This window comes from Bombina bombina, chromosome 4 (genome assembly GCF_027579735.1).
Source record: "Bombina bombina isolate aBomBom1 chromosome 4, aBomBom1.pri, whole genome shotgun sequence".
In the NCBI taxonomy this organism is placed as follows: Eukaryota; Metazoa; Chordata; class Amphibia; order Anura; family Bombinatoridae; genus Bombina; species Bombina bombina.
Genome location: NC_069502.1, coordinates 1,049,181,291 through 1,049,195,390, shown reverse-complemented (window position 1 = coordinate 1,049,195,390; position 14,100 = coordinate 1,049,181,291).

The following is a 14,100-nucleotide window of genomic DNA, read 5'->3' as shown; positions in this document are numbered from 1 at the left end:
TAATAGCTATTGTACCTGTTTAAAATAAATACAAAGTTGCCTGTAAAATAAATATTAATCCTAAAATAGCTACAATATAATTATAATTTATATTGTAGCTATATTAGGGTTTATTTTACAGGTAAGAATTTAGCTTTAATTAGGATTAATTTATTTAATAAGAGTTAATTTATTTTGTAAGATAAAAATTATATTTAACTTAGGGGGGTGTTAGTGTTAGGGTTAGACTTAGCTTTAGGGGTTAATAAATTTAATAGAGTAGCGGTGAGGTCCGGTCGGCAAATTAGGGGTTAATACTTGAAGTTAGGTGTCGGTGATGTTAGGGAGGGCAGATTAGGGGTTAATACTATTTATTATAGGGTAACTTTATTATGGTAGCGGTGAGGTCTGGTCGGCAGATTAGGGGTTAATAATTGTAGGTAAGGTAGCAGCGACGTTGGGGGTGGCAGATTAGGAGTTAATAAATATAATATAGGGGTCGGCGGTGTTAGGGGCAGCAGATTAGGGGTACATAGGGATAATGTAAGTGGCGGCGGTGTGCGGTCGGCAGATTAGGGTTTAAAAAAATTGAATAAAGTGGCGGCAATGTGGGGGGTCCTCAGTTTAGGGGTACATAGGTAGTTTATGGGTGTTAGTGTACTTTAGAGCACAGTAGTTAAGAGCTTTATGAACCGGCGTTAGCCCAGAAAGCTCTTAACTCCTGGCTTTTCTCTGCGGCTGGAGTTTTGTCGTTAGATTTCTAACGCTCACTTCAGCCAAGACTCTAAATACCGGCGTTAGAAAGATCCCATTGAAAAGATAGGATACGCAAAGGGCGTAGGGGGATGGCATAGGGGGATCTGCGATATGGAAAAGTCGCGGCTGGAAAGTGAGCGTTAGACCCTTTCCTGACTGACTCTAAATACCAGCGGTAGCCCAAAACCAGCGTTAGGAGCCTCTAACGCTGGTTTTGACGGCTAATGCCAAACTCTAAATCTAGGTGTAAGTGATGTAGCATTTCTGGCTTGTTTTATTAGATCTTCCTTATCTTGGTATTCGTGGAAGCAAATTATTACGTCTCTTGGTGATTGTCCTTCTTTTGGTTTGGGTCTTAGGGCTGTGTGGAACCTATACATGGCAATTGGAGCTGTGAAAGTTGGACCCTTAAGGTGCTGGAATAGTCTGGGGCAATTGATTCCAGTATACCTCTTATTCTTAAATTTTGTCTTCTGCTCCGATTTTCAATGTCCTCCAGTTTATCCTGGAGTTGTAATATAACATTGTTCTGAGCTTGTACATTCTGTTGAAGGTTTGCAATTTCAGATTGGTGCATTTCAGTATCTTCCTCTAAAGCTTCCACCCTATCCCCTATTTCATGCATCTCTATGCGAAGATCAGATATTTCTTCTTTAATGCAGGATTTAACCTGGACAATTAGGTTTCTAAAATCTTGTTTAGAGAGGATAGATTCCAGAAGGGATTTTGAGACCTGCATGGATTTCGCCATCTCAGGTGCTAGTGTCTTAGGAGAGATAAGTGAAGAGGTTGTTTTTTCTGAGGGCCCAGTGCAGTGCTCTGAAGATTCCAGAGGTTTGAAAAAGTTGTTAAGTGCTGTGGATGTGCTGTGATGGCTTTTGAGAGTTCTCTCTGATTTAGATAGTCTCTTGGGCGACATTATTATTTTTATCAATTAAACCAGAGGCACAAAGTTCCAGCTAAGCTAGTAGTCCCCAGATAGCTCTGTCCAGTAACAATATTAATTATGGATGGATTGCTGGTGCTTTCTGAGAGATTCCCTTGAGTGAAGCTAAAAGTATAGCTGTTTGTGTAGGAGTGATTTCAATGAGGTTGTGCCTTTATGCTCATGTGGCCAGCTTAGTAGGTATTCATATTCTGCTGAGTATAGCTGTATTTAATTAAAGTTGGGTGATGTACAAGTAATTGTCTTGAGATGTAGCTTTGCAGCATGGTCGCGCCCATGTGGTCTATCTGAATGTTTTTTTAATCAGCGGATTCTGCTGGATATTTGAGCTGGTTACATGTCACCCCAGATTGCGATACTTCTGAAGTGTAAACGGCTGTCCACAGGATCAGGCCGCACTGTAATTTCAAAGCTGCAATGTAGGCCGCGATTGAAGCCAGGGACTAAATTTTGGGCCGTACCGGAATATCCGGAAGGGAAGGCCGAAAATGTTCTTATTTGCTCTCCGGGTTCAACTCATCGTGTGGCAATCCTTTATGTATGCTATCTGTGATTTTTAAAGTCAGATATGGCTCATTTTACAAGTGTTATCCTTGAATAATTAGGGCATTCAGCAGGAGCTCACTCAGTGTGCGACCATTTATTTCAACGGCCAGCTCCGCCCCCTCTTCTATGTTCTTTTTAATTTTTAAATATATATTTTTAGATGTATAAACATATTTTTGTAAAATTTCTTTACCTATATATCTATATGAATAGATGGTAAATAGATAGATAGATAGATAGATAGATATGTCTATATATCTTTATATATGTCTTTATATGTATGTATGTGTGCACATACATGTTTACACATATAAACACATAAATACACATGTAAAAAACACAATTTATGCTTACCTGATAAATTTATTTCTTTTGTGGTGTATCCAGTCCACGGATAATCCATTACTTGTGGGATATTCTCATTCCCAACAGGAAGTTGCAAGAGGACACCCACAGCAGAGCTGTAATATAGCTCCTCCCCTAACTGTCATAGCCAGTCATTCGACCGAAAACAAGCCGAGAAAGGAGGAACCATAGGGTGTAGTGGTTACTGTAGTTTAAATTTAAAAATTACCTGCCTTAAATGACAGGGCGGGCCGTGGACTGGATACACCACAAGAGAAATAAATTTATCAGGTAAGCATAAATTGTGTTTTCTCTTGTAAGGTGTATCCAGTCCACGGATCATCCATTACTTGTGGGATACCAATACTAAAGCTAAAGTACACGGATGAAGGGAGGGACAAGGCAGGAACTTAAATGGAAGGAACCACTGCCTGTAAAACCTTTCTCCCAAATATAGCCTCCGAAGAAGCAAAAGTATCAAATTTGTAAAATTTTGAAAAAGTATGAAGCGAAGACCAAGTTGCCGCCTTGCAAATCTGTTCAACAGAAGCCTCATTTTTAAAGGCCCAAGTGGAAGCCACAGCTCTAGTGGAATGAGCTGTAATCCTTTCAGGAGGCTGCTGTCCAGCAGTCTCATAGGCTAAACGGATTAAGCTTCTTAGCCAAAAAGAAAAAGAGATTGCCAAAGCCTTTTGACCTCTCCTCTGTCCAGAGTAGACAACAAACAAAGCAGATGTTTGACGAAAATCTTTTGTAGCTTGTAAGTAAAACTTTAAAGCACAGACCACGTCCAGATTGTGTAACACAAGGATGGAACCACAATCTCTTGATTGATATTCTTGTTAGATACCACCTTAGGTAAGAACCCAAGTTTGGTACGCAGGACTACCTTATCCGTATGAAAAATCAGATAAGGAGAATCACATTGTGTCAGGTTTGGTTCCTGTACCTTTAAGCTGAGGTTACTTAAGGCTGCTCCTCCCCCTTCCACCTGCCGATTAATGTTTATTATTCTGACTTTTCAACAAGAGAAGACACCTATCTAAACCAGGAGGCTAAATTATCAGAGATCACCTTTTCCCACATTGGATTTACAAACTATCAGTATCTGCTGACATCAGGATTTATTTCCCTGCTCACAACGTGCTATTCTAACAGTTGCTGTTAAATTACCTACCCGGTTCTCAACCGGCATCAATCATATCCAGCGTGCTTCTAATAGCATTCCAGAGAGGACTCATTAATTCAGACTGCCATTCTTATGATTATCGGAGCTTTCTACTTTTAACCGATACTGGCTATAACAAGCCGAAGTACTTCAGCGTTCACACGCTGTCCGTCAGATAACTCACAGAGACACTCCTGCCTACAAACAAGCTAAAGTCTTGCAGCGCTCACACGCTGCCTGTCAGGTAATCCGGGGCTCTGATTGGAGGAACAGCACACACCCTCACTCTGTCTCTCTGCACGCCGCAGCGGCATCATCTCTCCCCTCTCAGTCTTTCCACGCTGTTTTAAGGGGTTTACAGCAGACGCCGATTCTCACTCCGGCTCATTGCTAGGAGTAGTACAATTGCAGCATATTAGCACTTCTACAACCAAGATACGATACAATATACCAAGTACTGTAAATTTGTGAGTTGTAGCGTTCAGGACTGTATATAAAATACCAGCTTGCTACTAAAGGTGCTAAATACAGCAAACAAGGATATACATTAACTGTATTTGTTGCAAACTCCATATTTCTGGCTTCCTTGCCACTCTCCTGTAACAAGGATTACAAGAGCTCCACAAGGTTCTTGCTTTTGTGATACATTAATATTTATCTGCAGTTGAGATCCACTCACGTATAATAGGGTAACCAGTATATCCTGACAGATTAATCGGCCTTATTATGGATCCAGCGGATTTACCCACAGTGGTCTACAACCTTACTCAAACGGTTGAAAGACTATCCCAAGGCATGAGAGACTTGCAACTCCAAAATGATAACCTCAGAGCAGCAGTAAGGGACAGTACCCCAGAACCTCATGTCTGCCTACCTGAAAGATTCACAGGGGACAGGAAACTATTTCGGCAATTCAGGAATGCCTGTTACTTGCTTTTTCAAATGAAGCCTAGAACCTACCATACTGAGAGGCTTAAAGTCATGACTGTGATATCCTTCCTCACAGGGGAGCCTAGAATTTGGGCAGACACCTTTCTCGAGAACAATGATCCTATCCTGGGCTCGCTTACAGATTTCTTCACGGAAATGAGTGCATTGTATGAAGATACGCAAAAGCAACTTACCGCAGAAGCTAAGATGCGCTCCCTTAAACAGGGCAGACGCCCTGTGGAAGAATACCTCTCAGAGTTCAAGCTATACACTAAGGATTCAGAGTGGAGTCAGGTAGCACTGCGTAACCAATACCGCTTAGGGCTTTCTGACGCACTTAAAGACGAACTTGCCCGTATAGAGATACCAACAACTCTTGAAAGTCTGATGGCTCTTACAGTTCAGATAGACAGGAGACTTAGAGAGAGGAAATCCGAGCGCCAACATTCCGAGGCAGCTCAGAAGTACTACACTACACCTGTACCCTCAAAGGACAGTTCCACCCCTATGGAGATTGGGTTTACTAAAGGACCGCTAACCATGGAGGAAAGACACCGCAGACAGCAAAAGAATTTGTGCATGTACTGCGCTTCTCCCGCACACTTAGTAAAGGAATGTCCATTGCTACAACGCAATAAGAGAAGTAAGCTAAGTACTTTTAACCATTGCTTGACTAATAAGATTGTGAACGCAGCTTACTGTACCTTGTCTCTCTTTTTGCAGTGGGAACAGCGAGCCCTACGAACTGAAGCTATCATAGATTCAGGAGCTTACTCCAACTTTCTTGATTTATCACTTGCACAAAAAAATAAAATACCACTGATTGTGAAAGCAAGCCCAGTTTCTATTCGAGTTATTGATGGCACTTTAGTTAATTCAGGTCCGATAACACATCACACTATTCCTCTCAAGGTAACTTTGGGTAAGGGCCATACTGAATACATCACCTTCGATGTATTACCATCTCCTCTTTTTTCAGTTGTGTTAGGCCTATCCTGGCTTCAGAAACATCAACCCAAGATATCTTGGCACACTCTAGAAGTGGAATTGAACTCCCCCTTCTGTCTTGAAACCTGCTACCCTCCTCAACAACAGTTACTCCTCTCACCTGAGACTGTTCCATCCGAATACTTGGATTATTTAGATGTGTTCAGTAAAAAAGAAGCGGAACAACTACCACCGCATCGTATTTATGACTGCCCGATAGAACTCTTACCTGGTGTTAACATACCATATGGTCATATATACCCGCTCTCTCAACCAGAACTCGAACACCTCAAGACTTACCTCGATGAAAATCTTAAAAAGGGTTTCATTAGACCTTCCACTTCCCCCGCAGGAGCAGGGATGTTCTTTGTACGGAATAAGGACATGTCCTTACGCCCTATCATAGATTACAGAGAATTGAACAAGAGGACAAAAAAGAACAGATACCCTCTTCCTCTTATTCCCGAATTAGTGGAAAGGCTTAGCAAAGCTACCATCTACACAAAGCTTGATCTCAGGGGAGCCTATAACCTTCTTAGGATCAGGGAAGGAGATGAGTGGCTCACCGCCTTCAGGACCAGATACGGGCTCTATGAGTACTTAGTGATGCCATTCGGGCTCTGCAACGCCCCCGCCACGTTCCAGTATTTCATCAATGATATCTTTAGAGATCTACTGGACGTGTGCCTTGTAATCTATCTGGATGACATCCTCATCTATTCCGATAATTTGCAGGACCACCAGAAACATGTGCGCTGGGTATTGGATCGGTTAAGAACTCATCGGCTGTACGCCAAGCCGGAAAAATGTTCTTTCCACACTCAGGAAATTACATTCCTAGGATATAAAATATCCTCTTCAGGTGTTAGTATGGAAGATGGAAAAATAGAAGCAATTCAAAAGTGGCCTACTCCTACCACTAGGAAGGACGTACAACGGTTCCTTGGCTTTGCAAATTTCTACAGGAAATTCATCAAGGGATTTTCCAACATTGCCAAACCTTTGACAAGTCTTACTGGATCTCTTACATCCTTCCGGTGGAATCCACAGGCACAACAGGCTTTTGATCTCCTTAAACGATCCTTCACAACTGCTCCCATACTTCACTTCCCAGATACCAACCTCCAATACATTTTGGAAGTAGACGCTTCGGACTATGCGCTGGGCGCTATATTGTCTCAACAAAGATCCCCAAAGGATCCCATACATCCAGTTGCTTTTTTTTCCCGACTTATGACAGCCCCAGAACGCAACTATCCTGTAGGTGAAAAGGAGCTTCTGGTTATCAAAGCATCATTGGAGCATTGGAGGCATCTACTAGAAGGGACTTCCTACCCAATTCTGATATATACTGACCATCGCAATTTGGAATACCTCCAATCAAGTAAGACTTTATCCGCTCGCCAGTTACGTTGGAGTATGTTTTTTACCAGATTCCAGTTCCACATTACATATAGGCCTGGAAAAAAGAATGGCAAGGCAGACTCTCTTTCCAGATATCTACAACCTCCTGATCAAGTCATATCTAACCAACCTATCCTTCCTCCTGACAGATTCATTGGTATGCTGAAGGATTCCTACGACACACTACGTACCCACCAAAACAATGATACTACATATCCGAAGAATCTCCAGGAACTGGATTCAAATGGTATTGGACATATCCATGGTAAGATATACATACCACCTACATTCAGGAATGACATTCTACGTTACCATCATGAATCACCCTTAGCAGGACATCCAGGGGTTGAAAGAACGATTGAACTCATCAGAAGAAATTATTGGTGGCCTAACCTTCATCAATCCGTTCTCCAGTTCATTAAAACTTGCCAAGTTTGTGCCACCTCTAAGTCCGACAGAGCTAAACCCTATGGGACCTTGTTGTCCCTTCCTATTCCTGACCGGCCTTGGCATACCATCGGTATGGATTTTATAGTGGATCTTCCTCCATCCAACCATTGTACCACCATAATGGTAGTAGTGGATGGTTTTACGAAGATGGCTCACTTCATTCCTTATAAGAAATTACCAACAGCATCTGAAACAGCATCTTTGTTTTTAGATCATGTCGTTCGTCTCCATGGGTTACCCTCCATAATCATCTCTGATAGAGGTACACAATTTACCTCCAGGTTCTGGAAACAGTTATGCTCCGTGCTCAAAATAGAACATCGTTATAGCACCTCTTACCATCCACAAACTAACGGTCAAACAGAACGTGTAAACCAGTGGATAGAACAATACATCAGGTGTTATTGTGCTCACCAGCAAGATGAATGGGCAACAAACTTAGCGATGGCTGAATACTCATACAATAACACCTTAAATAGTTCTACCAAGAGTACACCATTCTATGCTAACTATGGATACCATCCGACCTTTCATTTATTCCCTAGCCTCAATACCACATCACCAGTGGTTGACGAGACTGTCAATTCTATGTTAGATGTATTCACCTTCCTTAAGGATAACATACTACATGCTCAGGAGACTCAACAACGTTACTACAATCAAAAGAAAAGGAAACCTCCCGAGTACCAGATCGGTGATCTTGTTTGGCTATCTACCCGTCACCTAAAACTTAAAACCCCCAGTAGGAAATTCTCTCATTTATTCATCGGACCTTATGAAGTATCCAAGATTGTGAACCTCAATGCTGTGACTCTGAAGTTGCCCCCAGAAATCCCCGTTCATCCCACTTTCCATGTTTCCTTGTTGAAACCTTACGTTCCGACCAGACAACAGTCATCTCTATCTCAGACCCCTCCTATTGTGGTGGATGACACAATTTATGAAGTCTCCTCTGTTCTTGACTCCAGATGGTTCCGTGGCGAACTTCAGTACTTGATCCACTGGAAGGGGTTTTCTGCTGAGGAGGATTCCTGGGAGCCTTCCTCCAACATCAATGCTTCCCGCTTGATTGCTCGGTTTCACAGCCTTCATCCGCACAAGCCGGCTCCTTCTGCTGCTGGGCAGCAGTTTTGATGGGGGGACCTGTCAGGTTTGGTTCCTGTACCTTTAAGCTGAGGTTACTTAAGGCTGCTCCTCCCCCTTCCACCTGCCGATTAATGTTTAGTATTCTGACTTTTCAACAAGAGAAGACACCTATCTAAACCAGGAGGCTAAATTATCAGAGATCACCTTTTCCCACATTGGATTTACAAACTATCAGTATCTGCTGACATCAGGATTTATTTCCCTGCTCACAACGTGCTATTCTAACAGTTGCTGTTAAATTACCTACCCGGTTCTCAACCGGCATCAATCATATCCAGCGTGCTTCTAATAGCATTCCAGAGAGGACTCATTCATTCAGACTGCCATTCTTATGATTATCGGAGCTTTCTACTTTTAACCGATACTGACTATAACAAGCCGAAGTACTTCAGCGTTCACACGCTGTCCGTCAGATAACTCACAGAGACACTCCTGCCTACAAACAAGCTAAAGTCTTGCAGCGCTCACACGCTGCCTGTCAGGTAATCCGGGGCTCTGATTGGAGGAACAGCACACACCCTCACTCTGTCTCTCTGCACGCCGCAGCGGCATCATCTCTCCCCTCTCAGTCTTTCCACGCTGTTTTAAGGGGTTTACAGCAGACGCCGATTCTCACTCCGGCTCATTGCTAGGAGTAGTACAATTGCAGCATATTAGCACTTCTACAACCAAGATACGATACAATATACCAAGTACTGTAAATTTGTGAGTTGTAGCGTTCAGGACTGTATATAAAATACCAGCTTGCTACTAAAGGTGCTAAATACAGCAAACAAGGATATACATTAACTGTATTTGTTGCAAACTCCATATTTCTGGCTTCCTTGCCACTCTCCTGTAACAAGGATTACAAGAGCTCCACAAGGTTCTTGCTTTTGTGATACATTAATATTTATCTGCAGTTGAGATCCACTCACGTATAATAGGGTAACCAGTATATCCTGACACATTGTAAGGCAGATAGCTCAGAGACTCTACGAGCCGAGGAAATAGCTACCAAGAAAAAAAAAAAAAGAACTTTCCAAGATAAAAGTCTATGGAATGAAGAGGTTCAAACGGAACTCCTTGAAGAACCTTAAGAACCAAGTTTAAGCTCCATGGTGGAGCAACAGGTTTAAACACAGGCTTGATTCAAACTAAAGCCTGACAAAATGCCTGAACGTCTGGAACATCTGCCAGACGCTAGTGCAAAAGAATAGACAGAGCAAAAATCTGTCCCTTTAAGAAACTAGCTGACAATCCTTTTTCCAAACCTTCTTGGAGAAAAGATAAAATCCTAGGAATCCTGACCTTACTCCATGAGTAACCCTTGGATTCACACCAATAAAGATATCTATGCCATACCTTATGGTAAATTTTCTTGGTGACAGGCTTTCGTGCCTGTATTAAGGTATCAATAACTGACTCGGAGAAGCCACGCTTTGATAAAATCAAGCATTCAATCTCCAGGCAGTCAGCCTCAGAGAAATTAGATTTGGATGGTTGAAAGGACACTGAAGTAGAAGGTCCTGTCTCAGAGGCAGAGACCATGGTGGAAAGGATGACATGTCCACTAGATCTGCATACCAGGTCCTGCGTGGCCACGCAGGTGCTATCAGAATCACAGATGCTCTCTCCTGCTTGATCTTGGCAATCAGTCGAGGGAGCAGAGGAAACAGTGGAAACACATAAGCCAGGTTGAAAGACCAGGGCGCTGCTAGAGTATCTATGAGTGTCGCCTTGGGATCCCTGGACCTGGATCTGTAACACGGAAGCTTGGCATTCTGGCGAGACACCATGAGATCCAGTTCTGGTTTGCCCCAACGGAGAATCAGTTGTGCAAATACCTCCGGATGGAGTTCCCACTCTCCCGGATGAAAAGTCTGACGACTTAGAAAATCCGCCTCCCAGTGCTCTACACCTGGGATATGGATAGCTGATAGGTGGCAAGAGTGAATCTCTGCCCAGTGAATTATTTTTGAAACTTCTAACATCTCTAGGGAACTTCTTGTTCCCCCTTGATGGTTGATGTAAGCTACAGTCGTGATGTTGACCGACTGAAATCTGATGTACCTCAGAGTTGCTAACTGAGGCCAAACCTGAAGAGCCTTGAATATCGCTCTTAGTTCCAGAATATTTATTGGAAGGAGAGACTCCTCCTGAGTCCACGATCCCTGAGCCTTCAGGGAGTTCCAGACTGCACCCCAACCTAGAAAGCTGGCATTTGTTGTTACAATAGTCCAATCTGGCCTGCGAAGGTCATACCTTTGGACAGATGGAGCCACCAGGGAAGAGGATCCCTGGTCTCTTGGTCCAGATTCAGTTGAGGGGCCAAATCTGTGTAATCCCCGCTCCACTGACTGAGCCTGCATAGTTGCAGCGGTCTGAGATGTAAGCGTGCAAACGGCACTATGTCCCTTGCCGCTACCATTAAGCCAATTACTTCCATACACTGAGCCACCAAAGGGCGCGGAATGGAATGAAGAACCCGACAGGAATTTAGAAGCTTTGATAACCTGGACTCCGTCAAGGTAAATTTTCATTTCTACAGAATCTATCAGAGTCCCTAGAAAGGAAACTCTTGTGAGTGGGGATAGAGAACACGTTTCCTCATTCACTTTCCACCCATGCGACCTCAGAAATGCCAGTACTACGTCCGTATGAGACTTGGCAATTTGGAAGTTTGACGCCTGTATCAGGATGTCATCTAAATAAGGGGCTACTGCTATGCCCCGCAGCCTTAGGACCGCCAAAAGCGACCCTAGAACCTTTGTAAAGATTCTTGGGGCTGTAGCTAATCCAAAGGGAAGAGCTACAACTGGTAATGCCTGTCTTGAAAGGCAAACCTGAGAAACCGATGATGATCTTTGTGTATCGGAATGTGAAGATAAGCATCCTTTAGAACCACTGTAGTCATATATTGACCCTCCTGGATCAGTGGTAGGATGGTACGAATAGTTTCCATCTTGAACAACGGAACTTTGAGGAATTTGTTTAAGATCTTTAGATCCAAAATCGGTCTGAAGGTTCCCTCTTTTTTGGGAACCACAAACAGATTTGAGTAAAAACCCTGTTGCTGTTCCTCCTTTGGAACTGGATGGATCACTCCCATAACTAGGAGGTCTCCTACACAGTGTAAGAATGCCTCACTCTTTATCTGGTTTGCAGATAATTGTGAAAGGTGAAATCTCCCTTTTGGGGGGGGAAGCTTTGAAGTCCAGAAGATATCCCTGGGATATAATTTCCAACGCCCAGGGATCCTGAACATCTCTTGCCCACGCCTGGGTGAAGAGTGAAAGTCTGCCCCCTACTAGATCCGTTAACGGATAGGGGGTCGTTCCTTCATGCTGTCTTAGAGGCAGCAGCAGGCTTTTTGACCTGCTTACCTTTTTTCCAGGTCTGGTTTGGTCTCCAGACCGTCTTGGATTGAGCAAAAGTTCCCTCTTGTTTATTATTAGAGGAAGTTGATGCCGCACCTGCCTTGAAGTTTCGAAAAGCACGAAAATTAGACTGTTTGGCCCTAGATTTGGACCTGTCCTGAGGAAGGTCAGAATTTGAAAAACAGTGAAAAAATGCAGTAAATCAAACAAAATTTTTACAGTGTATGTAATAGGCTTGCAGAGCATTGCATCCACTTGCAAATGGATGATTAACCCCTTAGTTCAAAAAACGGATCAAAAAAACGAAATAGACATTTTTTTTGTTTGTTTTTTTTTTTATTTTATTTTTAACAGTCACAACCAACTGCCACAGCAAGCTGTGGTCCTACCTTCCCCAATAAACGACTTTGGAAAGCCTTTGAGCCCTTTAGAGATGTCCTATAGCATACAGGGGATTCCTGAGGGAAGCTGGATGTCACAGTTTGTAATTTTAACTGCACCAACTGTAACTTTTATACTATAACAGTGGAAAGCCTCAGTAAAACTGTTTCTAGTCAAAATTTAAGCCAGCCATGTGGAAAAAACTAGGCCCCAATAAAGTTTTATCACCAAAGCATATATAAAAACGATTAAACATGCCAGCAAACGTTTATATTGCAATATCATAAGGGTATTACCCCTGGGAGTAAGCATGATACCAGTCGTTATTAAATCACTGTATTCAGGCTTAACTTACATTAATCCGGTATCAGCAGCATTTTCTAGTGTTTTCCATTTCTAGAAAAAATTATAACTGCACATACCTGATAGCAGAATAAACTGCACGCCATTCTCTCGCTGAAGTTACCTCATCTGTGTAATCCCCTCAGACATATGTGAGAATAGCAATGGATCTTAGTTACAACCTGCTAAGATCATAGAAACCTCAGGCAGATTCTTCTTCTATTTACTGCCTGAGATAAAATAGCACAACTCCGGTACTATTTAAAAATAACAAACTTTTGATTGAAGAAAATAAACTAACTATATTTAACCACTCTCTCCTACAACATCCTAGCTTGTTGAGAGTTGCAAGAGAATGACTGGCTATGACAGTTAGGGGAGGAGCTATATTACAGCTCTGCTGTGGGTGTCCTCTTGCAACTTCCTGTTGGGAATGAGAATATCCCACAAGTAATGGATGATCCGTGGACTGGATACACCTTACAAGAGAAACACACACACATTTTATATATATATATATATATATATATATATATATATATATATATATATATATATACGCCTAGCCATATACTATATCCCTTTTAATCCTTTTAAAAAAAAAAGTTTAATATTTAAATGATATTTTTATTAAAAAGTGTATATTTGAGTGTAATACTTTATTTTAATATGTTTTAGATGTGTTTTGTGGGGTTAAAAATTAACCCTTACACTTTACTTCAGGTTTCAAGTCACACTAAATATTTTAGTGCAGTTTTGGCTTTTGCTATATCTATAATTTTCAACTTGTGAATGCCAATTTTATTTAGTGCAATCTCAATATCCATTAATAATATAGGTTGCGCTAGAGCAATGTCGGCCATGCTAACCCATCTCTGGTAAATGGGAATTTTTTTATCATGGACTTGTAATATCAAGTTTCATGCTAATGTTAACATGGTCCAGCGAAACTGCTTATCGCGACCCGTGGTATCATTAACGTGACACTTGTATTGTGGCCCTTGGTTAAGTATTTGTCAATCTCCATCTGCCAGGCAAAATGTTTTATGTTGTGTATATTATATATTGCAGTATTTTTGTGTTTGTTTTTTTTATTTCCACTGATTGACCCTTTACTGTCTGTTAGACATCTTACTGGTAAGTAATATTCTAGGGAGGGCCAAGATAATTAGAAATGATCAATCAAAGATAAACACAGGTTTATGGATGTAAACATTGTTTTACTTTTTTAGATCTAAAACAAAAATTGAAATCCTTTTGATGTGACAGATGAACTGTGCACATTGTCACTTAGTTCTAGAGTTTTTAATGTTCTATTTTAAAATAGTTTATAATAGGATGTGCATAAACTTTAGTGTTCT